Below are 25042 nucleotides of genomic sequence, written 5' to 3'. Positions count from 1 at the left end.
TATTGACTCCATAATATGATGATAGAACTCAGTGTTTCGGGATGCCTCCCTGGCCATCCAGAACTATTACAGCAGGGAAAAGCCATGCTCATTCCTATGGGATGAAGAGGGCAACACAGAGAACCGCCATGACATGCAGGGAGTTGCTGAGGAAAAGACATGCTTTTCTTAGAGCAGTTTGGGGGAGACTTATTCGAAGGGAGCAAAGTGCATCTTTAGATAGAAACAAAAATGATTGTTTATATTTGGCCCTGGAGTTGTATTTCTAGAATAAAAGCCACTTCACAGAATTGCTCTTCAAACAGCTCTCTGTGATGATGGACATATCCTATATCCGCTCTGCCTGAGATGAGAGCCACTGGCCCTCTTTAGGGCGTTTGGAACATGATTATTACCGCAGTTGAGGAACCACACTTTACATTTTATTCGGTGCTGTTTAAAGTTTATAATATGAAGTCCCACGGCATTAGTGGCTGTCATATTGGACTGCGTCGCCAGATGAAAAAATATGCAAAGGACTTAAGCCAGTGTTATGGATTTGAATAATTCTCTTGATCATAAGTCATAGAGATTTTGATTGGCTTTTACTTTTCAATATAGTTTGTTACAAACGCTAGCATGGAAGCGCTCATACAAACAAATATGAAAAGTACAGAAAGCTATGATGTGTCGTTTGTTAGGGACATCGTGTGCCTTTGTACCAGCACACAGTTCATACACGCAAACCTTCATGTACACACAGAGATGGGCAAGCTGACTCGTGGGTGTGGGGGTGTGGATGCACGCTTTCACATGCTCTTTCTTTCTCCTTTGGCCTTTTAATATGGAGAAAGGGAGAAAGAGGATGGCTTTGGGTGATTTATCCTTTGGAAGGAATAAAAATGACTCTTAAGTCTCCTACTGGGGAAAATATCAGGCTGGGAAAAGAGTTCTTACTAGGTAGTTTTCATCCCTGACCTACAATGACTGACACACTCGCTTAAGAGTTCAAGTGGTCCTTAGTTTCTGTGCTGTAGACTGGGGGGGTCACAGTGCTACCTGTCTGCCTCAAAAGATAATCTATATTTATAAAGCTTCTTTTTAGGGTGTTCTGTCTAAGCCAGTATCTTAGATTTTTTTATAATCCTGCAGCACACTTCTTTTTCTCCTTGTGTTGACTGTGGTACCAAGACACATGGCTATACATATTTTCTCCTCAATCTTCAGTGTCGTCTGGCAATCTCCACATCCCTTCCAGACCCGCTTGAAAGTCTCCCTCTTCACATTCTGCGCCAGCTTTGCCTGAGAAACTTCCTTTCTGGGTCCTCACAGTACTCTGCCAAGTTTTGGCTGTGCCCACTCCCCCAGAGTGGATGTAGCCAACCATGCCCTGGAATACTCTGCAGTGTTGCTTCTAGATGCTTTAAAGCTTTTTTTCCCCTTCTTATGTCTGTGCTTTGTTTTGCACTCATTATAATGGAAGCTCCCTGGGCGGAGGCTGACTTTGATCTTTATTTTCTTGAGCTTTCTAGAATTAATTTTATCCAGTGGCGTGCAGAGAGTGGCCTTCCACGAAGGCTGCACTGTCATAGTTAAGTAGAGGGCATGGGAATTTCAGGGCTTAGACCGGCGTCTTTCATAAGCTCTGGATGGCTGTTTAAAGCAGAGGTTTCCAATTGTGTTATATACAACAGTCTCTAGGGGTGCTTCTAGGATTTAGGTCTGAAGGTTCAATAACACAGGTGATTGAGTGGATTTGAGATGGGTGCAAGACGCCTGAATTTTAAGGAGTGAGCCAGGCAGTGTGCATACAGCTGCTCTGACTGCTGCTCTCTGAGAAATAGTATATTTGATCTGTATATTGCGACACCACTTCTAGCCTCTACCTGGGAATGACTTTTGGTGGTAAGGAGTGTTGCTGTTAAAGATTGCAAGATCTTGGGGGTGCTGTTCTTCTTCTTATTCTGGGAGGAAAGAGAAGATGAGGTGGGGGATTTTGTAGGAGAAACATTTGTTTATCTGGGCATGGTGCTGCATGCCTTTGATCTCAGCACTCGGGAGGTAGAGACAGGAGGATCAAAAGTTCAAGGCCAGTTTTTAACTGGATAGGGAGTTTGAAACCAGCCCGGGATACACGATACCCTGTCTCAAAAAAAAAAAAAAAAAACCCAAACAAATCATCTGTTTAAATCATTATCATGTCAGCTAGTTTTGGCTGAACACTAGACTATGGTATCAGAAAGGGCGGGATAACCATGGATGGTTTCTCAAGCCACAGTGGTCTAAAGCAGCCCCTGAGCCTTCACTCAGTTTGTTTGTCCAGAATCAGTTATTACAGGCTTCGCGATCTGACCCTCCAGAGACAATTAGGGAAGTGTCTAGAAAGCACATAGGAAGAGTGCCACTGGAAGCAGGTGGTACATTGGTTGCAAAAGTAACCACCGACAGTCAGACAGTAAAAACTCAAAGTCAGACAGAAGACATCAAGAAACCAGGAAATAAAAAGACATTTAGAAGGCAGAACCGTGCCGGGCGGTGGTGACGCACGCCTTTAATCCCAGCACTCGGGGGGCAGAGGCAGGCGGATCTCTGTGAGTTCGAGGCCAGCCTGGTCTACAAGAGCTAGTTCCAGGACAGGAACCAAAAGCTACGGAGAAACCCTGTCTCAAAAAAAAAAAAATCTAGAAGGCAGAACTGAAATGTAGACTAGGTGGAGCGACCGAAGGACGAAGGGACCAACAAGAGCACGAAGCTGCCTTGGCTTGATCCCAGGAGCTAGCAGTGATCTGCGGCTCCATCGGAGGCTGTATTTCCAGAGCTCAATGAGAGCTGTGACTCTTGGGAGCTGCTCCATAGGAATCTTAGAGTACCTTGAAATAAACAGCTGGACAAGCCACAAATCCATGACTTAGAGATGGTCATCTATGTGCAGAACTGAAGGCATAGCTGACTGAAAAGATGGGCAAATACTTTCCTATTTTAGTCGTTGCTCTCCTCTCACCTGCCATTTCCATGTTTAAATCACCTTAAAATACATAGGATGTATGTTTTTGGATCGCAAATCCCCACGTATGTACTTCTGACACCCAAGAATTTTGAGTCATTATTCAATATGCAGCCTTCTTACCTCACAAAACAGCTTATTTTAAAGTCGTCAATAATGTTCAGATAGTTGCATATAGATCTGAAGAGGTCTCTTTTAGCAGAGCTAACGTTGGATCATATTTTACGTGGCTAATTATCCTTTAATAGATCATAATGATTTCCCCGGGGAATGGTACATCTATTAGAAGTAGATATTTCAGCATACATACTAATTAGAAAAATGCACAGTAGTGCCAGCCCATACATAAACCCCACACAGCAAAGAAAACCAAGGCTGGCCTTGAACCCTTAGGCTCAAGCGATCCGCTGTCTCAAGCTGTCTCAGCCGCTTGAGTAACTGGGGCTACAGGTGTGTGTCACTGCACCTGGCTGAAAAATTGCTTCTAATGTTGTGTAAAATCGGCTAACCTGCTTTGAGTTCCTCTCCACCTTGCTGCAGAATTCTGTTGTCAAGTGGCTGTAGAACTCAGAATTTATTTTAGTCAGAGAGAGGAAGGAAGAGGTGAGAAGTCTTTTACTGTAGGCATACATTAGGTCCCAGTGAAAACCTGAAATAGGCAGAAGCCTTTTTCCTTCCAGTAACATCCTGCCAATTAGACTTGAATCAATTCACCGGGGAAGAAGAACCCAGTTAACCAGCTCTCGGTCTCACCGTGTTGTATTGCATTTTATACAAAAGCTACATGTTCAAACTTGCCTCTTTCTTCCATCACTTCTTTCCCTTTCTGATTAGAAACCACAGCCCCAGTTAAGAACAACTTAAATACCTGGTCTGATTCCTGCACTGGGCTAGGCATGATGCAGGAAGGGTAGCGGCTTCTGTGTTGTTTGGGTCGGCAGGGAGGATGCAAGCAAGAGTCAGTGATGCATCCACACAGGAACTGAGTACGCTGAAAGACAGAATGGGGGCAGGAAAGAAGGGCAAGTTATAGAGGAAGACCCATTGCAGGAAGGAAGCAGGCGAGCGTCTCTGGAAGATAGGGGCCTTGAAGTATGCTTGCCATCTTTTTAAGGAAAAGTGGACCCAGAAGATGGCATTCCTGGAAAACAGAATGTTACAGACAAAATTTAGGATCACCTTACAGGGCCGAGCAAGACCTGGGTAGTGCTGAAGTTTTCAGAGCGCCACTCCCACAGCCTTCCCTGTGCAGGACGGTCTCTGGAGTGAGCAGCATCGTGCTTCTGAATGTCAAGGGCAGGGTTTTGCCCAGGGAATCGTTGATAGGATAGGCTGGACAACTGAATATACTGATGGATCTTCTGTCAAGGTCGTTGAACTAAAATAGCCTTATTGCCTCTGAACCTTGTGCTGCTAGGATGGGGTTTCCTTGGGAAGAGAAAGCTGAGGGTGATATTTTAAATGACAGGGTGACAAAGCATTTTGGGAGAGTCAGGGTAAACTAGCAGTAACCAGGGTAAAATGAATTGAGATGCGACCAGACTTCAGATGGGTTCAGAATGATTCTTTATGGCCTTCCAAATAAAGCCCGAGTAACACAGCAAACTGGCGCTCTTGGGGAGGATGCAAGACCCACGCCAAACCAGGCCTAGCCTCAACTTTCGCCTTAGTCTGTATCTTTTGTTTATGCCTCCCACAGAGGCCTCATTTCTCTGCTTTCTTGTATAATAATTAAGATATTAAGTAAATATTCCAGCTTCCAACTTTTTCCTTGTATGCTTGTCACTGTCATCTGCTCTCCACCCAAACATCTGTTTGTGGATTGGTCCTGGGCTCGGTCCTCTCCTCTGTTGATCACAGTGTTTTACTTTTGGCTTGTAGTTAATTTTAGTTCCAGTTTATGGATCAGGAGCCCAAGAAGGGGGTTTGTTAACATTGTACCGGAGCAGGATAAGGGCCAAGTAACAAGGATGGAATTCTGAAGATGAACATGGATGTCCATCCATCCGTCCGTCCATCTGTCCACCCATTCATGGTTTATTACGTACTACCGAGGTGAGCCACCTCTTCGGTGTGGTGTTATCACTGGGTCCTGCTTTTCTTGCTTCTGTCTTTCTTCTGTCAACCTCTTTGCAATTTCTACATGACAGCTGATTACCCAGGGGGAATAGCAAGGCCTCTGATGGTGTTAGTGGCAGCTGGTTTTATTTTTGGATTTTGTCAGGTGTTTGTAAGTTGAGAGCTGTTTGTATTCAAACAATGTGATTTGGTGGTGTATATGACCTCCCATGGAAGTAATGAATGTGGCAAAATGAGGGGATAAAGTGTACAGTCTTTAGCATCACATTCTTCTACCAACTTTAAAAACCTGGGTGAGGGTGAACGACTAAGAAGACGGCTGTGCTGTGGAACACTCAGTCTCATGTCAGGCGGATCTGAGTTTTGTTTGGTTTAGAGATCTGGTCACTGATGGAATAGTCACAGGTTTATGGAATTTACATGTTGATCCTTTGGGGAGGTTTCTTTTTTTTTTTTGGAACCTATCAGATTCCTGTAGGTCAGTTGTTCGTCAAGTTTACATCTTATCTCACCAGCAGTATTGTGGGATACAGAAAACATCTGCCTTGTAGCAATTTGATTTAAAAAATTTCCTTATATGTACATTTGAAATGGTTACCTATAATCCTTAGTTTCAGTCTTGTTGAAAACATTTACTTTTTTTGCTGATTTCCATATTTTAGTTTTAATGGCCACACAAATTTGACTACAATGTTCAGTTTTCAAAAAATTCTCTTTTCTGACTATTTTACTTCTCTCAAAAGTCTGTTTGTGAAATACTATGAACATTTGTTTAATTATATACAATCCTGGTATTATTTGCAAGTATTTTTCCCATTTTTATCAAAATTGTACCAGAGTAAAAAAAAAAAAATTCACCTCATCGTTGTACTTCAGATTTTTTTTTACTAGTCCTGGTGACTTTCTTTTACTAGTCCTGGTGATTTTTCTTTACTAGTCCTGGTGACTTTATTAGTCCTGGTGACTTTCCTTTACGAGTCATATTTGTTTTCTAATTTATTTACTTCTCAGTTAATTTCAAAGAGGTTTCTTTGAACTCTGTTTATGCCAGATGTTCTTTAAATTATTTTCATTGCACCAGTTTACTGATTCTGTGTGTGTGTGTGTGTGTGTGCATGCACGTGGATGTGCACACACACACATAATACATGCGTGGTGGACCACTTGACAACTTGTAGGAGTTGGCTGTCTCCTTTTCTTTCATAGGTCCGGGGATCAAACTCAGGTGACAGTACTTTAGTCGCTAAGCCCTCTTGCTGGCTTATAAATAATAATTTTTAATTTTGAACTTAGTTCTGCTGTTGGTATGATGTATTTAGTTATTATTTTTTCTGTTACTCACAGGTTTTGGGAGTGTTGGCTTGGTATTTGAGTAATTTGTTGGAGGCTAGCTTCTCATCAGTGTTTCCAGTGTTCTGCGAAAAGTCCTAATGGCAGTATGGGTTCCTGGTTGTTAGTATTTAAGTGGATACTTGGTCTTCTGTCAGAATCACAGAATGCCCATGCTGTTCATTTGAAAATAATCATGATGTTACTACCTAGAGATGCTAATCAATCATATATTTACAGATTAAATGTAGAGTTATTAACCGAGAGTTTGGATAGTAGATGAAAACTCTATTCAAGAAGTTTTTGCATTAGGTGTGGGGTGCATGCTGTAGTCAGTACCCTAGAGGGTGAATGTCTGACCAGTCTGAGCTATAGAGGGAGGTCATGCCTCAAAAAGACAAACCATAGATCTCCATTTCTAACTACGGTGTATCTGACTGGTAAATTAGGAAATAGACATTTTGTATTTATTTAGTGCTTAAAAGCAGCCCATGTTTGGGGATTAGTTTTTCCATGTGCTGGTAAGCATTTGCTATACTACTTCTCAGGTTCAGACTCTATTATGTAAATGGAAGTGCTTCTGGAATTTATAATGCACTCCAGTGTTTGTTTTTAATTGGTTCAATTGACTTTTAAACAATCTTGTTAAAATAACCTGTTATCTGATAAATACAGTTTATTGATAGCTGAACACTTTGTTTCTCAACTCTGACTTAATGATGAGAATTCAATATACCCTCCAGTCTTTCTATAGGAGAACTAACATTTTGAAAATAATGGAAGATTGCTTTTCTTGAATTCATTTTGAAGGATGATCTGTATTAAGAATATTATAAGCAAACAAGCAAACCACCTACATGGTTATTGAGAATGTATAGCTTATTGATTTTTTTCTATTTTTTATTGATTTTATTGAGTGCTACATTTTTTCTCTGCTTCCCCTCCTGCCTACACCCTCCGCTTAAACTCTCTTCCATGGTCTCCATACTCCTAATTTACTCAGGAGATCTTGTCTTTTTCTACTTCCCATGTAGATTAGTTCCATGTACTTCTCTCTTAGGGTCCTCATTGTTGTCTAGGTTCTCTGGGATTGTGATTTGTAGGCTGGTTTTCTTTGGTTTATGTCTAAAAGTCACTTATGAGTGAGTACATATGATAATTGTCTTTCTGGGTCTGGGTTACCTCACTCAGAATGTTTTCTAGCTTCATCCATTTGCCTGCAAAGTATGGTAATTTCTCAGAAAATTAGGAAAAAACCTTTCTCAAGACCCAGCAATAACACTTTTGGGTATATATCCAAAGGATGCTCAATTGTATCACAGGGACATGTGCTCAACTATGTTCTTAGCATCATTGTTTGTCATAGCCAGAACCTGGAAATAACCTAAATGCCCCTTGACCGAAGAATGGATAAGGAAAATGTGGTCCATTTACACAATGGAGTACTACACAGCTTAATTGATTTTTAATAGTCATAAAAAAAGGAGTCCTGCTTACAGTGCATATGACATACAGCCCACTGTTAACCCACATCCATAGATATGAAAGCATGGGTTGCCTATGGTTACTTAAACTGATGACACATAGCACGAGGGTGTTAGAGAGCATGTCTGAAACACTTAGGCTGAGCAGATTTTGGGGATGGAGCTAGTAAACCCCTCCCACAGACTGTTTCGGGTGTAGTTGATGCTAACTTAGTAGAGGGAGCTCGAGACTCAAGTTCTGAATTCTCCGATTCTTTTTCTCTTGGGTAAGAAAGGCCTGCTTATTAGAGTCTGGCCATGCACCCAGTTGGTTTGTCTTATTTTCATTTGGAAAGAATATGTGAGCTGAAATCCATATCAAGTTATGATTTCTACTCTAACATAAGGATAAGAAATTATTTGTGTGTGTGTGTGTATGTGTAATAATGTGTGGAACGAAACGTCACATTCGTCTTCTGTGTTTCTCATATGCTTTATTTATAGTTAGTTTTTTAAAGTTAGATCTTGCATTGTTCACATTTCTAGGGAAATACATGTTATAAAGAAAATATGACACTGACATCTTTTTCTCAGCCAGTTAAATGGTAGTTCCTGAGTTTTCTGGAAACAACTCTAAAGGAGATGGGTGATTAGTTCAAAACATGAAAAGCAGAAGTGGGCATGTATATCCCCATTTCATTGATTTCATTTTCCCTGTCATTAGGGGCTACTCATCAAAGACTATTTGAATTCCAGATACAAGAGTAGAGTTTGTAAGTCTAAAAGCTACTAGAAATTCTAGTCTCATCCTGATGAAATCTTTCATATTTGTTTGTAGCTCTCATGAGTGAGTTCGCCCTTCTTCTCATTGTACAGTGGCATGCAGGCATTCTTTCTGCATCCTTACACATATAGGAAACAGGCTGATGACATTTGGGCCACTTGCTAAGGAATAATCTTTCCAGACTGCAGATTGCTACTGTGAAGTGCATTAGTGTTAGTGTGACGTATGTTAGCGTTGGCATTTCCTACTTCGTTTTGTTTTAGTAAGGAAAGTGGAGAGAAGAATCTTTGGGAGGGGAGCATCATAGTCTCTGAGAAGACATTAAAAATTAGAGAACTTTTAAAAGTAAAACTCAGTCCAAAAGAGTTTCCACCACAGCGCTTTTCCACCTTCTAGCAAGTTTGGAAATCGATTATCAAAGTCAGTGGGTGAATGTTGGGAGCCCCTGGATTCCCCAGTCCTGGTGGGGAGGGGGCTGATGATTTTATGGAGTTTCTTTGTTGACTCCGTGCCCTAGAAGTTATGTTTCAGGTTTCTTGGATCCCTCTTGGCAAGAAAGCTCTTAAGCCTGTGAATGTTGTTTTTATTAACAGAATAGGGCAGAAGTAGTGGCTTAATGCCTACACTTATTCAACGGCAAGGGTGGATTTGTAGAAAGTATGCTCTCTGGCCCGAAAGAAGTTGGTTTTCACATTATTGTTAAAGTATTCTTAATGTGTTGGGCAATGATAGTTAATATCCAACATCTTAAATGTCTGGGTGATACATTGCACAGTTCTTCAACTTATTTATTATAAAAGAGAAACATTGGGGAAAGACCTGATTCTTTTCTGCTCTCATGAAGGGATCATTAGAAGTCCCGCGGAACTTCGGTTGCTCAGCAGTTGCGCATGCAACTTTTCCTGCTGTCATTGCCAGCGTCCTGTTTGATCACGCATATTTGTTATTTATTCTCTACTCCTCCACCTGTATTGTGCACTTTGTTTGTGTCACTCAGGACAAAGATGGGAATGCATGCTTTCAAATAGCACGAGGTTCTAGCTACGTTGCTCAGAAGATCTTGAACCTCTGGGTTGCTGGCAGGGTGGAGCCATTGAAATAGAGTGGGTCTGTTTAAGTAGATGCCAGGTTCACCAATTTTAGGTGCATGGTATCTAGTAGTTAGGAGAATAGATACTGTTGGGGGTGAGAAAAAACTGGGGTACAGCAGTGGAAGATGTCATTCTTCTGTGTTTTGGAGGTATTCAGATCAAAGAAGAAAAGTTACTATGAAAACAAAAGCCCAAAGTCACCAAATCATCATTGAAAAAAGGCTGCTCTGAGGTTGGGGAGTTGTTCAGTGAGTAAAGTGATGACTGCACAAACATGAGGTCGTGAGTTCAAATCTCTAGCATCGATGTAACCACTGAGTATAGAAGCCTGCACCTGTAACCGCAGATGTGGGAGAGTGGGGGCAGATGGATCCCTGAGGCTCCCTGGCCTGCCATTCTAGCTAAAACAGTGAGCTCAAGGTTCATTGAAAGACCCTGTCTTGGAAAAGTTTAATTGGGGGAAGAGAGAGAGGGAGGGGAGGGAGCAAAAGGGGGGTTATACCTGATATGGATTTCTGACTTGCACAGGTGCATGGGTGAGCACACACATGTACACATATACATTTAATACACTACCTACAAACAGAAAGAATAAAAGAAAGAAAAGAAAAAGAGTGGGTCTTGTCTATTTCAATGTTGATTAACAGTTAAGGAATCTGGTTTGCCTGTTTATAGTGTGGCATACGATAGCACACTGTATGCCATGATGCCCCCCACTTGGTTCATATAGGATTGACTCTTTTGTGGTTTATAGACTGAAGTTAGACTCTATTTTGTTAGGGGGATGTGACATTATCATGCCTGCCCTCTGATGACATCAGCCTTGGCCAACTTGGTTGAGATAGAGGCTGCCAGATTTTTCCACTGTAAAGTTACTACTTTTTTTTTTCTCCCTGCCTCTTCTTAATTGGGCAAAACTTATGCTTTCTCTCTCGAAGAGTGTGTGCAGGGGTGCGGGTGGGGCAGTTATCAACACATTTTTTTGGTTGATTGATTTCACTCTGGACTCATGGATGTCTATTTTGTTCTTTGGGTTATCATTCAATGCCATTGCCATGTATCTTACATTAAGTGTTTCCTTTTCTGTCCATCTCTTCTTCTGTTTCTTTCTTTCCTTCTCTCTCTCTTCTTTCTCTCACACAAGGTTTCACTGTTTGGCGGGCCTGGAACTCTGTACGTAGTCCAGACTGGCCTTGAACTCACAGAGATCCTTCTGCCTCTGACTTTTAAGTGCTGGGGAAAGGTGTGCAGCCCCATGCCTGTTGTCATAGATTGTCCTATGAAGTAAATGGTTTTTTGTTTTTTTTTTTTTTCATTGAGCACCGGGGACCTCCACGGAGCTTGGCACAGCAGGTGTTAGCTACATCCTGCTTCTCCTTGCTTTACATGTCTTTCCTCGCATTATTCAAACCTGGAGATTTCTTTTTATTCAGCCATTTTTATAGTCACATTTTAATGTGTGCACTCTGGATGGAGAAGTTATAATATGAAACTTCTTGTCAGCAGATTGGTGAATTTACCTGAGAAATTGAGAGTCAAGAGTATGAGGAGGTGTGACTAGGACCAGAAGCTGATGTCCAGGTAGGAAACCCAAACTCGCTTTCTTTAACTCCTTTGCGCTTGTTTTAGCAGAAGCTGAGGTGTGAAGTCTAGAAGGCGGGGGGGGGGGGGGGGGGGGGGGGGAGGGTGGTGGCAGAGATGCTGCTTCTGCAAGGAAATCACACCATTTCTTTTTCAGATTCTGCTACTTAGTGTCCAAACAGCAGGATAATCGCTGAGCTTTGAAACCCGGTCCAAAAAAGAACTTGCAGAGGAATATGTATTTGAAAATGGATATTAGACATGATTTTGATTCTTGAAACCTATTCAAAAAATAATTATCGCAATATAAATAATATTTAGGTTTATCGTGCCAGAGATTACACCTACTGGCTATGAGATGTTCGATATGTATCTCAGCGCACTTATTAAATATGGGTTTATTTATATTTTACGTTTCTCGCAAACTTCCCTGGATGTTATAAGGTCATAAACACCTTCTACTAGAAGGTGCAGGGACGCTCATGTATCATGTATGTGCTCGCGAAATGACATATGGATGCTAGAAAAGCGAGAATCAGTTCACCAGCTGCTGTTGTGGTGCTGATGTTGCGAGGTTAAGAAACACAAAGTCAAGAGCAAATCCGAAGTGCAAGTGCGGTCTCTACTCACAGTGATGCTGACCTCTGCCTTAGACGTAGAGCGGCGGGCGATGCGTCCATCTACACTGCAGAGATTTAGGCGCATGGCAGCTTCTAGTCTCTCAGAGGGGGTGTGTACACCAATGCATTTATAACATGGTGCTGGGGGGAAGTTTGTGGGGGAGGAAGTGGAGCACTCCAAGTCCTGCTCACATAGTGTGTGTGTGTGTGTGTGTGTGTGCGCGCGCGCGCGCGTGCACGCATGCGCGTACTTGGTGATCAGGTCTGATAAGAGACCACAGATGCCCACAGGGGTCATTTCCACTTGCAAGCCGGGTCAATATCCAAGCTCAGGAAGGCTACTGCAAGAGTGCTGCACTTCTTCCCTCTAGCAACATCAGCAAGGATGCTGCTACTTGGGTGTCTGTGGGGGTGGGGCATTGGCTTGCCCATTTCCAGCCTCTTTCTAAAGAGCACTGCTAAATGGTAACTTTAGACACAAAGGGGCTGCTGACCACTGAGTTTGGTTTTCTCCTTTGTGGGAAAGGGCAGAGCAAGTGCTCATGGAGTGAGAAGTTCTGCCCGTGCTCTCCTGGCCTGCAAGTAACTCAGATGTCAGTTCTCCTCTCAGTGGGTCTCGCAGCCACACCCATCCCCAGAAGTCCCAGCTGCCCTTTGCTTCCTTTCTTCTTCAGGGTAGATGACACCTCCCCTGTCTGTGTTCCGGTGGAGCAACCTTTGTTCTACTTTCCCCAATCCAGGAGATAAAGGAGGAATATTCTGCTCTTTTAGCTGCTGTGAGAATAATCTGCCATAAGTCTCAGACTACTCTTGTTCTGTGGAAAACTTGAACTTGAATATTGATTATCATCTCCACTGGGTTCAGATGTTAGCAATAAAAACAATATCCTATTCTATACAGATTTTTTTTTCCTTTTTGGTAAGACAGTTTTGCTATTTAACTCAAGTTGGACTGGAATTTGAAATCTTCCTGCCTCAGCATCACAGGTGCTAGAAGTATGTATCGCTGCTCCCAGCCTCCTGTGGGTCTTCACTCATTTCCTCCCTCAACTTTAATATCTGGCCGGAATCTTGGATGCTTCCAGGGGTAGAAAGAGCTGAGGTGAGGCTGAAAGGGAGTGACAGTGTGCTCGGAAGATCCTTGTGCAAGCGCCAAATGGTGTTTTCACATCTCGCCGGAAGGTCCTTGCTAGCTGACTCCCAAAGAGAAGTGGCACAGTCTAGTGTTGTTTCTGTTGTGAACAGTCTCACTGGACTTACTGGAAACTAAGATGAGGCCTCTGTTGAGAAAGTGTTCTGCATGCAAGTCCAAGGACCCAAGCTTTTGTCCCGGAACCATGTAAATGCAGAGTGTGCCTCGGAAGGCAGAAACAGTGGATTTCCTGAGCCAGCTGCCTAGAAGACTAGCGTTATGGGAGAGCTTGAGGTATGCCTGAGAGGTCCTACCTCCACGTACACACAGCTACAACCATTCACATCCTTGCATGTGAACATGTCAACATGCATACATACATACAGACAGACAGGTATAGTACATGCACGTGCATATGAAAAGAAGAAGGAAAAGGCAGACATGGTGGCATACATATACATGTAATCCCAGTACTGGGGAGGTGGAGGCAGGAATAGGCCTGAAGTTCCATGGCCAACTAGTCCTGCTGAATTGTGAGCACTGGGTTCAATGAGAGACCAGGCCTCAAGAAGTAAGTGGAGAACAATAGAGGAAGACACCTAACATCAACTTATGGCTTCTCTATGTGTGTAGACACATGTACATACACACATGAACATGTATACACATACAATACATATACTAATAACTAAGGATAAATAAAAAAAATTTTCTGCAACAGGATATTTATATACATATAACTGGTTTCATTTTTTAATTCATTTGTTCAGGTATTTTTGGTTAACTGTTTTGCGCTGGTCAACACACATAAAAAAGACAAAATATATACCTGTCTTGACTTAATGTACTGTAAGTGAGAACTGCACACTACAAAATCAAATAAACAAAACAGAACAGCAGCAACAACAACAACCCACAGTACAATATGAAGCAGGCTATATGAGGTTCAAAGCATCCACTAAACCTAGCCGTGCCATAAAGGGAATACCCTAGCTTTGCTTGAAGGCTTTGACAGGGACATAAATGCCTGGTTTGCATTTTGCAGGATGGGTGGAAATTTGATAGCTAGCAGGAGAAGGGCATTCTAGAGGTCCAGGAAGGTGGTGTGTAGAACACGGAGACAGGGAAACAGCAAGGCACTGCCCTGGGAGAGCAGCGTGTACCTGTGGTTAACTCCCTGGGTGGATGGAAAAGGAATGGAGCCACAAGGGGAGAATCTTGAGGAAGAGCTTGGCTGTGACTCTGTCCATCAGGATTTGCCATAACGATGGATGTGACCTCTATCCTGTAGGAAAGGAAGAGAGACGTGCTCAGAATAAGATTTTATGTAGACCTCGTAAGGTAACATCATGAGAACAGAAGTTAGAGGAATTCGGTAGCATCTGAATTTGGATTTAAGAGACACAGCATGCAGGCCATGACAGTCTTCCTCCAAAGATAAGACTTGAGGCCTGGACTAATGCTGCGGTGTGGAGAGTGATGGATACAGAGCGCACTGTTACCCTCGGGAAGCAACACTGGGTAACCCAGTCCGTGTGAAGAACATGAGAAAGGAGGTGGTCCCCATGACTATGGCTTGGGTGACAGGGTATCTCAGTGGAGAGACCGCTCAAGATGAGGAGGACAGACAGGCCTTTGAGGAAAGCAGTGACCCACATTGGACGTTTACTGAATCTGTGGTCTTAACAGTCTGGAAAGGCCTGGCTTTGCAACAAAATGACCTGATTTTCCACTTTACTTCCCCAACTGCATACTGAGGTGCTGGTATGTCTGTTCCTTTGCCTCTAGAACCCTGGGTTTCCTGTTCTGCAAAGTGGGGCTGACATTGACTTGTAGGCTGCTTAGGAGAGATGAAAGCGATAGTCGACACTGATTTCTGGACACAAAGCCAGTTCTTCCTCCAAGAGAAGATTGTTATTACCACGGTGTCTTCAGGTTCATTCCAAGCCCAAGAGGCCAGCAGAGAGGTTGAAAACACAGACTTCACAGTCAAGGGAATGAAAGCGAACAGAACTGGCCAGTAGCACACCTCTGCTAGACACATTCACTTGGCAGTGTTGAGAGCATGTATGTCTGAGACGACAGAGACTTAGCCTTTGGCCCAAGAGTCTTGGTGTCTGCCGCACAGGAGAGGGATGGAAACCAAGGAGTTTCTAAAGAAAGGACCTGGACAAATCAAATCTAGTGGTGTGTGTGTGTGTGTAATAAAACATGGGCAGAAAGGAATGTAAAATGTTTTACAAGTTGAGCATCAGAGCTACCAAAATCTAGAATGTACTTAATATTCTGAGGGCACTTTCTTGCCCCTTTTAGTCTCTGTAAGACCCAAAAGTAGTTAAATCCTGATTTTTTTACACTGCCTCCCCTAGTTTTGCTTGTTTTTGTGATTTATAACTATGAGATCAGATGCTCTGCTTTTGTGTGTGTGTGGCTTATTTCACTCAATATATGTTAATGAGATGAATTCTCATTCTCTCTCTCTCTCTCTCTCTCTCTCTCTCTCTCTCTCTCTCTCCCCCCCCCCCCCCCAAGAGAGGGTTTCTCTGTAGCTTTGGAACCTGTCCTGGAACTAACTCTTGTAGACCAGGCTGGCCTTGAACTCACAGAGATCTGCCTGCCTCTGCTTCCCGAGTGCTGGGATTAAAGGTGTGCACCACCATCGCCTGGCTGAGATGAATTTTTCCAGTGTACCAGCAATTCATTCTCATGACAGAGTTGGGTTCCATTGAATGAATGCAATTGAGTCATTTTACTATTCATGAATTTGGGTTCATTGCACAAGGAATAGTATTTCTGTGAACATCTAAGACATGTCTATAGGGTGTAACCTAGGGGGTGGAGTTAACTGCATCAAGAACTTGTGTGTATCAATTGTAGCAGCTTCTTCCACTTATCTTTGAAAAGGGCTGTGACAGTTTATTCTCCTTCCAGCAGGGCATGCGCTATCCAAACGAGCCACTCTGATGTTGTGCTTCTGCCCATTTAACCATCATGCCTTGGTGTAGTCCTGGAGATTTTCTCTTTTCTGTTGGTTTATGAAGTTGACTCCTTTTCTCACATTGTTTTGCTATTGGCTGTTCCATTTTATAATGAGCTCATTGAAGTATTTGTCGCTTTTCCTATTGGTCTTTCCTTCTTTTGGAAGCATCAATATTGAATGAGAGACATAATATTGAGGACCTGCCAAGAACTGGGATTACCATATAATAGCAGCTGTGCCCTATGCCCTCTTGAAGATTGTGATTTTGAATGACTAGCTGTGTGTAGGAGGGGTGAGAGGCTGGAGAGTGGAAGAGCGGGGAGCCAGGAAACACCTATTGATGTGAACCTATTGACATGTGTGGAAAAATGAGAGGGAAAGTTGAGCCTTTTAAGGAAAATGTGACAATCAGTTGAGCAGAATCCTGGATTGGCCACTGTGCTCCGAGCTTGGAGACAGAAGTCGTGTTAGTACAGTTATGGTCAAAACTGTCTGAAAACCAGAGACTTGGTGCTTGGCCCTGCAAATGCTGTAGGCTTGTCCTAGATACAACTTTGAGAAGCCAACTGTGGAGTGTGGTGTTTTGAAAGAAAGCTATAGGATTGGTACTGGTAGCCAATTGTTGGCATTTTGGCCAAGGAACAAATTAAAGAACAAGAAAGGAAAGTGAAAAAAGATAAAGGATAAGAGAATAAGATTGCGGAAGGTAAAAAGAAGAGTTAGGAATTTAAGACCTTAGAAATCTCCCTTCACTGTTCTTCATCGCAGAAGGGAAATTTCAGTGGACACTGGCAGGAATCAAGATGAATTTAGGCCAACAAATGAAAAATAATATGAAGGTTTAAGATTGTACGGGGTGGGGTGGGGGGGATAAAATAAAGTACTGCTCATGGCAAAACAAACTGGCTACAAAGTCAAAATGTAATTATTGAAATAAAAATGTAAACTTCAAATTTTATTTTTTTCCAACAACTTTTAAAATGTGCTCCATTTATGCTTTTGGTCATGGAATAAGATAGGTGTAAGCAATTAAACTAAATCTAGTTTTATACACTCTAGAATATTGAATTGTCAGTGGTCCAGGCCACCTTCAATTTCTACAAGGTCAAGCCTGTTGCTGAGGTAATTGTGACTATTTAGTGAAGTCTGAGGGCAATGTCTGATATTCAGGCAATGGGGCCGGGTAGTAGAATGGTTACAGACTTCTACTCTGAATGCCATCATCTTGAGCTCAGAATACCACCCCACTGCTCACCAGCGATACCCTGGTCAAAGCTAGCTGGAGCCAATCTTATCTCCTAGAAGAGAATTACTCCTGAGATAGACTAGTAAGAGTAAAATACTTGGAATAGTTCAAACAACACTGTGGGTACTCAATAAATATTATTCTTAAATATAGCTTGTGTTGTCATATCCTCTGTTAAAGGCACATACAATTTTAAATAGGCATCAAAGAATACATATATTACATATATTTAATATATATATAATTTTGTTAAGTTTCAGTACAGTTAAGTTACAGTTCTCTTGAGCTTTATTCAGTTAAAATCACTGGTCATTTCTTCCTCAGTGCATAAAATGCGCTCTGTGCCACCATGCCTGAGAAGTGGCTTCTACTCTCTGAGTGCTCAAGCTTTGGACTCTTTTCCTATTGGTCTGTTTTCTTTGGATAATACTTGATCTATGCTGAGAAACAGCTGAAAAGTTAATTGAAAGTAGATTCTCATCACAAGTGAACGATAGTGACATTAAGGACAGGGGAGGCTAGGATCACACCTCATCTTGACATCACTGGGCTTAGCGTAGGACACCAGAATGATCTGCTGCATTGTCCAGAGCTACAGGTAATAAAATGGATGGGGGTAGATAGGTACGCTATCAGAATATCTGACATTCAAGGGGTGACCCTAGGATAGTACTGACTATTTGAATTGTATGCGACTGATCTTATATGTAGCTGATTTCCTCACTTGAGTGACAGGCTCAGGACCATCTTGCTGAGTTGTCAGGATGGTTAAATCAACAAATACTTGTAAAGATGCTTTATGAACCATAAGATGCGGTGCACCTGTGCGGTTTGGCACGATTTATGCGCTCTTCTGTTTGCATTGCTGAAGATTGGTGGTTCAACAATGAATACTCATAATAATGTAATTTTAAGAGGATTACAGGGGACCTCATTCTCTGTAGAGTAACCTCTAGTCTGATAATGGATGGTTAACTTCCTGCAGAGATTAGTTCAAAAGAAAAAATAACCATGGCTGCAAGGTAGAATAAAGATGGGAAAGGTTAATGGGAAGAACCAAGGGTGCAGTTAACTGGTGCGGAACAGAATGGGGTCTGGGGGCCATTGTGAAGTCTTCAAGGCTTTTCTTCATTTAGTCCCCAATGGAGAGGAGGGAATTGACAGCTGAGACTTGGAAGTCAGACCCCTGCTCTATCCTTACTTAGACATAACTTACCAACACCTCTGAGCACCAGTTCTCTCAGCTCCAAAGGAGAGTCAGTCCCTCGCCTGACCAAGTTCTGAGTGTTAGAGTCAACACTGTCAAGTTCCCCGACAAGTAGCTGTTGTCTTCTGATTACACATTGTCAGATTTAAAGGCAAATCGAATCACACACCTGCTGAGTAGAAATATGGAGAGCCCAGATACCAACAACACTTCACTGACGGGGAGGCTTCACGCCAGGATCCAGTCCAAAACATTACACGTGTATTGATCTCATTAGATCTCTGGAAGTAGCGGATGCCCTTCGGTGTACCCAGTGATTCCCACTGAAGTTCAGTCTGTAGTGCCAGCTCGGGCAAGGTCACCAGCAGGCTTACAATCTTTAGCATTGATGACTTGATCTCATTTCCCTCATTCCTGGAGTATTCCTGCTCCTCCCAGGTTAGTAGAGCGGTGTGGGGAGGAAGGTAACAGGACTGCCTGTCTGGTGGGAATCGTCATTTGGAATCAGCATAATTGGTTACCTAACTTTTTTTCTTTTCCAATAATATTTTAAATGTATTCTTCGGACATTTCATGCATGTGTACAAGATATCTTAATCATATCCACCCTCCCTCTCTCCAGCCTTTCCAATGATTCTCCCTCCCAAGTTAATAGACCCTAAACAAGCAAGCAAACAAACAAACAAATCAACAAACCGTCAAGCCCAGTTTGTGTTGTTCAAATGTCTACAAGTGTGGCGCTAATCACTGGGGCAGGGGCAGTGTATCAGGACAGCCACCTCCTGAAGAAAAGTGACTTCAACAGTTGTCACCTGCCAACAGCTCCTGTCTTAGCTAACTTGTGACAAAGACAGTGTCTGAAGCCAACTTGGGGAGGAAAAGGTTTTTCTTCTTACGCTATGAGTCATGGTTCATCTCTGAGGGAAGTCAGGGCAGGTACTCAAGGAATTCAGAGGGAATGAAGTAGGGACCTTGGAGGACCCTGCTGATGGCCTTGCTCAACTTGCTTTCCTCTACAAGCCAGGCCTGAGTGCCCAGGGGTAGCACCACCCACAGTGGGCTGGGCTTCTTCACATCAACTACCAATTAAGAAGATTAGCACCCCCTCAACATACACACATCCCATATTCACAGAGCAACCTTATGGAGGCAATCTCTTAATTTAGGTTCCTTTGCACCAGGTAACTTTAGTGTGTGTCAACTTGACAAGATAAAACAAAACAACTCACTACCCCTCTCCCCAAAAACCAAACCCAGTCCAGCTCCCCAGGTAGGGGTGAAGCCTTGGAAGCCCCGCCTTATTCCATGCTGGAATTTTTAACTGACTTGATCTTGGGTAGGTCTTGTGTAGGTAGCTACGGCTGCTGTGAGTTCGTGTGTATAATAGCTGTGCCATGGAACTTTTGAGCATGTTGTGAACTCTCACTGAACTTCGCTTTTTGTACAATGTAATAATTATACTTCTAAAAAACTGTAGAGCCAATCCTGGCACTGTCTCCAATTCTAATCTCTGTTCCTTACTCCTGTTTAAGTAGTTGGCTTGCACTGAGGATGAAGCCTTGGGCATAGCCTGCCGTCTGTTTACATTTTAAGCCAGTAGGATTCTTGGTCATTTAGCACTTTCTCATTTTAAATGGGAAGCTTCCCCACAAGATGTAGGACTGACCCCTTTGAGAGGGCATTAGGGTATTCACTTTAGAGTGGCTCTTTAGTTTCTTTGCACTGCTTGTAATGAAGATAGGCTTATCACGTCTGTCTTGTCATTATTTGGCATTCCTTGTCCAGATATGTAAACTTAGAACACAGTCCCTTTAAGAACCGCAAGCCATCAGTAAAAAATAACCCAGAGCAGCTCAGGTTACTGCCAGGCTCCAGAGACTTCAGGCGGTCAGGTTGCTTCTGTCCAGCTTCCACTGTCGGGGTGGAGGGAGAGCATTCTCTGCCCCAACAGAGGAGGCGCTGTGCATTGGTTGTGTGGTCAGATGTCCCCAGCTCTTGTGGACCCTCAAGGAGACTTGTTTTCCTCTGGGCGTGACTCTTCCTTTGGTGTGGAAGACTTTGAGTGGATTCCTTACATTGCTTTAAGTTCATTGGAGCCCTGTTCTAGGACCTGAGGGTATGAACCACTCTTTGCTATAATCTTGGATCTTGTATTATTTCATTGAAAACAGAAATGGAAAAAGATTGAATCCTATCAAAACAAGCACACCTCTGCCCAAGGTGAAAATGTGGTCGAATAGGGAGAAAACGTCATGCCAGGACACACCCTTGTCCCTGGACCCCAGAACCTGTCTGCACATGCCTACTCCTGATGGCCTTTCTATAGAGGCTTGGTTTTCTGGACTGGGCAGAGCTGTGGGATCCAAGAATAAGTAGGAGCTAATGCTCCATAAAGATCAAACAAACAAAAAAAACCAGACTGAACTCCTTAAATTAGGTCCAGTTTTTCAATTTGTGGAACAACAGGGAGAGACCATAAGAGGCATTACCATGCATGGCATGGAACAAAGATCCAGCTAGGTGTCTACCATCTGGGGCCTTGTCCCGAGGATGATGCCTAAGAGCTAGTCGTGAAGGATGGAATTTTAACTGGTAGGTGGCATCTGTGAGTCACCCCGTCTCTCCTCTTATGTAGAAGGAGGGTGAGGTCCGGAGAGGATAGGTGACTTATGGGAAGTCACCCACCTGGTTAGAAGTAGATCTACACACGCAGTTCAATTACACACATCACTCCTCTCTGTCAGGAAAATACAGTCAGATTCAGTCAGGATCCCTTCAAGCCCCAACTCTTACCTATAAATGGGAATTGAACTGCATGGCACATGGCTTTATAAGGTATCACAAAGCTTTGCTAAGTGAGCGTGGGCGAGAATACTTTCAAAAGCCTCCAACTGAATGTATTAGTACTTATACATATGCTCACATGTGTGTGATGGTATAGGCATATGGTACCATCTCTAATACGTGGCTAAAATTTTAAGGGGAGCAAATAAATGAAACTGAGGTTCTCTTTTAGAAGCACAAAAACCCCCAAAGTTTCCGGAATATAGAGAGAAGAGCAGCTTAGGGCAGTTGAGCCGATGGCTTTGTTGACTGACTCTATGAATGCACTTTCCTGAAAATCTCAGCCCGTCTTGGAGTTGTCCTGACGCTGATGTTATGGGTCCAGTGGGTAGTAATTCATGATTGAAAGTCGTAGAAGAAAAATGAACTGTAACTATTGTTCAGATACTGCCTAGTGCTGGCATTCCTTGTCCATATAGTACCTCTGGTGTAATTAAGGAGACAGTTCATATACGTAAGAGCTGACTTAAACATTGTCTCCCCTTGGTGGCAAAGACTGAAGGCTGTGCCCTGCAGGTGATGACTATAATAGACCCATTCTTAATGGAGTTTACACATAGAAGTTCAACCATCCTTGTAATTATTTCAAGCTCGAGTCTTCCCTACAGACATGCACTCAGACTGGCAAGACATATGCATGATGTTCTATTTGTAGCACATTGTTCTCTGTAATAACACGGGCTGGAGAGTTAAACATTATTTTTATGACTCTCAGTTATACCATTTGCATTAATCTTTATATGCCTGCTTTCTTTCACTTGATCGTTATTAGAGAAGACTCAGAAGCTGTAATTAAAGTAGTAGTACCTGACAGATGGGAGGTCAAATGTTACTTTCCTACCGAAAGCCGAGCTGAGACGGGAACCTCGGAGCTGAGGTTTCCTCCCGATTTCTGTGTGCTCGCTGATGTAGTCTGTGTCTCCACGTCATGCTGGCTGGTTTACCTTCCTCATACGTCCAGTCCTTCACTCCCAACATGGCACTCCATTGTGCAAGGGGACAGGACCCTTAGTGAGTTTGCAGCCTTAGACTGTAGACAGGACAAGTTTGTTATATGTAGTCACCTACAGTAAGAGACTCCAGTAGTTCTGTAAGATACAGTGTGTAGAGACCTTATTGGAAAGTGATGCACTGGGACTGTCACGTGATCCTCTGAGGCTGTGCAGAGTACTTTCTGCCCCCTTTAGAGTAAATTTGCGGCTGGGTGGTGGTGGCGCATGCCTTTAATCCCAGCCCCAGCACTCGGGAGGCAGAGGCAGGCAGACCTCTCTGAGTTCGAGGCCAGCCTGGTCTACAAGAGCTATTTCCAGGACAGGCTCTAAAGCTACAGAGAAACCCTGCCTCGAAAACCAATAGCAAACAAACAAAAAAGAGTAAATTTGCCCAGGGAGCAAAGGCTACAGCCCCCCAGTCTGATTTCTTTAGCAGAATGGGCAGCGTTAACCGGGCGAGTGAAGATCCACACCCTAAGGACCACTGACACTGGAATGCTTGTCATTGTTACTGATTTGGTGAACAGGGAGAAGACTGGGTATGCAATGGGGCTCCACTTGTGTCAGGGTGGTAGCCATGAACTGTGTGGATCTAAATGAATTAGGATGTACAAATCAGTTTTCTAGGCATGCTGAGCTCTCTTTCAAGTATATTGGATGGCACCAGTGTACAGACATGTGCTGGTCAGGCTCATGCCTGACAAATGTGTCTATTTGCACATGGAAAGTAAGGATGCTTCTGTTGCTGTGCAACCTTGAGGCACGCCTTTAATATCCCAGTGCTCGGGAAGCAGAGACAGTCAATTCTCTGTGCGTTCAAGGCCAGCCTGGACTGTATATAGTGAAATCCAGGACAGCCAGGAGACCCTGTTTTGAAAAGAAGAAGGAGAAAGAGAAGAAGGGAATTCTTCTCCTGCATGTTTATAGTGTAAACATGGTCATCTCTTCCCTGTGCCGAGTGCATTCTCCATAGGTGCCTGATGCTACAGCAGGGCAAACTTTAGCAATCTCGGTTTAACCTCAGCCTTCTTTGTAAAATGAGAGCACAGGATTCCCAGAGGTTACGTCATTGCATAATGTCATGGTTAGCTTTCTGTTGCAGTGATAGAACCCATGTAACTAAAGGCAACTTGGGCTGGAAAGGGTTTATTTCTCTTATACATCACAATTCATCAAAGGAAGGCAAGGCAGGAACGAGAGACCAGAACCTGGAGGCAGAAACTGCAGCAGCACCATGGACGACTACTGCTTAATTGTTTGCTCAGCTTGTTTTCTTGTACATCTTAGGACCACTTGCTTATGGATGGCCCCTCCTACATGAACCACTAATTAAGAAAATGTCCCGTCACTTGCCGACAGGAAAGTCTCACTGAGGCATTTTTCTCAATTATGGCTCATTCTTCTCAATAACTCTATCTTGTGTCAAGTTGGCCACGAATCCAGCCAGAATACCCAGTGTAATAGTTTGCTCTGCGACCATAGGAAGAGTGATAATGTCAGTGCCGAACACTATCGTTCAATCTACATCGTTTGCGCTCTGCTGGGAGCTGGAGGGGAACTAATGAGTACAGTCGCCTTTGATATCAGGAAGTTCAAAAGCAAACAGGCTGTTTAGGCAGAAGAGTTAATAATTACAACAGCACAAGCGAGTCCTGATACAAGACTACATGTGCCACAACCCAGAGCTGTGGAAAGGCTTTTACAAAATAGTTTCCATTGTGTGTGCGTGTGCGTGTGAGTGCGTGTGTGCGTGTTCTGTAGCCTCTGTGTGGAGGAAGTCAGTAGACAGCTTTCACGAGTCTGTTCTCCCCTTCCACCATGTATGTTCTAGAGTTTGAACGCAGGCCCTCAGGGTTACTAGCAAGCGTCTTTATCTGCTGAGCTATCTCTGGCCGCTTTGAGATTTTAGTGGAAGTCATGCCATAGACAGATTTGTGATTCGTTACACCCACCCTTGGTTCTGGTCATTTCTGTACGGTGCGGTTTGAGAGGACTTAGGGATGAGTACTATGCTTACCCAAAGAGAAACAGTGAGAGCTAAAACTGAGGTCGCCGCAGTGGAGTTAGAGAGAACACAGACTAAAGGAAACTTGATAAAATTGACTGGTGTGGTGATTACGTGTGGGAGCTGAGGGTTAAGGCTGGGATGACGGTAACTCTCACTGTTCACCTTTGGTACGTGAGTGTTTGGTCTTATCACAGGAAGTGAGATACGTGGTGAAGTGTGTGTGTGCGTGCGCGTACACATGCATACACGCTTTTCTAGGTACATTACATGTTGGAAAAGAAGACAGTAACTTAATTAAATTCAGTAAGTAATCCTATTTGCCACATTAGGAAACACAACTAGTAAATACTGAAACTTTTCAAAGCTACAATAAAAAAATATTTGAAAACAAAAGTCTCACTGAGCTCCTGAGACCGGTGGGAAGCTAACCCTACAGTACCAATTGATATTTCACCGTCCTCTGTTACTCATGATATATTGAACTGGAATGTATTTTCCCACTTTTGATATATTTAACGTGTAAAAAAGACTTCCTCGTGTGGTTTTTCATGAGTGATATAGAGGATTATCATAGCCTTTCTTTGTGGTGATAAATATCCAGAGTAATACTTCTCAAGGAGGAGGGGTTTCCTTCTTTCTCAATTAGAGAGGTTTCAATTCATCGTGACACAGAGGGTGTGGTGTGGCATCTTAATGTCACTGA

At 43.1% G+C, this 25042-nt stretch overlaps 1 protein-coding gene across 8 annotated transcripts in view; it reads left to right on the top strand.

Annotated features, from left to right (window-relative positions):
- The window catches only part of Hivep2 (HIVEP zinc finger 2), a 190924-nt gene that overhangs the window by 31215 nt on the left and 134667 nt on the right, over window positions 1-25042 (top strand). For 3 of the 8 annotated variants that reach the window (XM_075948624.1, XM_075948588.1, XM_075948615.1), the window contains exon 2: window positions 11236-11310. The exons of 4 other annotated variants lie outside the window; for them this stretch is intronic. The gene's annotated coding sequence lies outside the window, so the exon portion shown is untranslated. Of the gene's footprint in view, window positions 1-11162; window positions 11311-25042 lie in introns of all 8 variants that reach the window. One more of the 8 variants, XM_075948607.1, reaches the window with a different exon arrangement.

The sequence above is a fragment of the Microtus pennsylvanicus genome, chromosome 1, assembly GCF_037038515.1.
Source record: "Microtus pennsylvanicus isolate mMicPen1 chromosome 1, mMicPen1.hap1, whole genome shotgun sequence".
In the NCBI taxonomy this organism is placed as follows: Eukaryota; Metazoa; Chordata; class Mammalia; order Rodentia; family Cricetidae; genus Microtus; species Microtus pennsylvanicus.
Note: the sequence above shows the minus strand (reverse complement) of the source record. Positions and strands in the feature narration are given on the sequence as shown.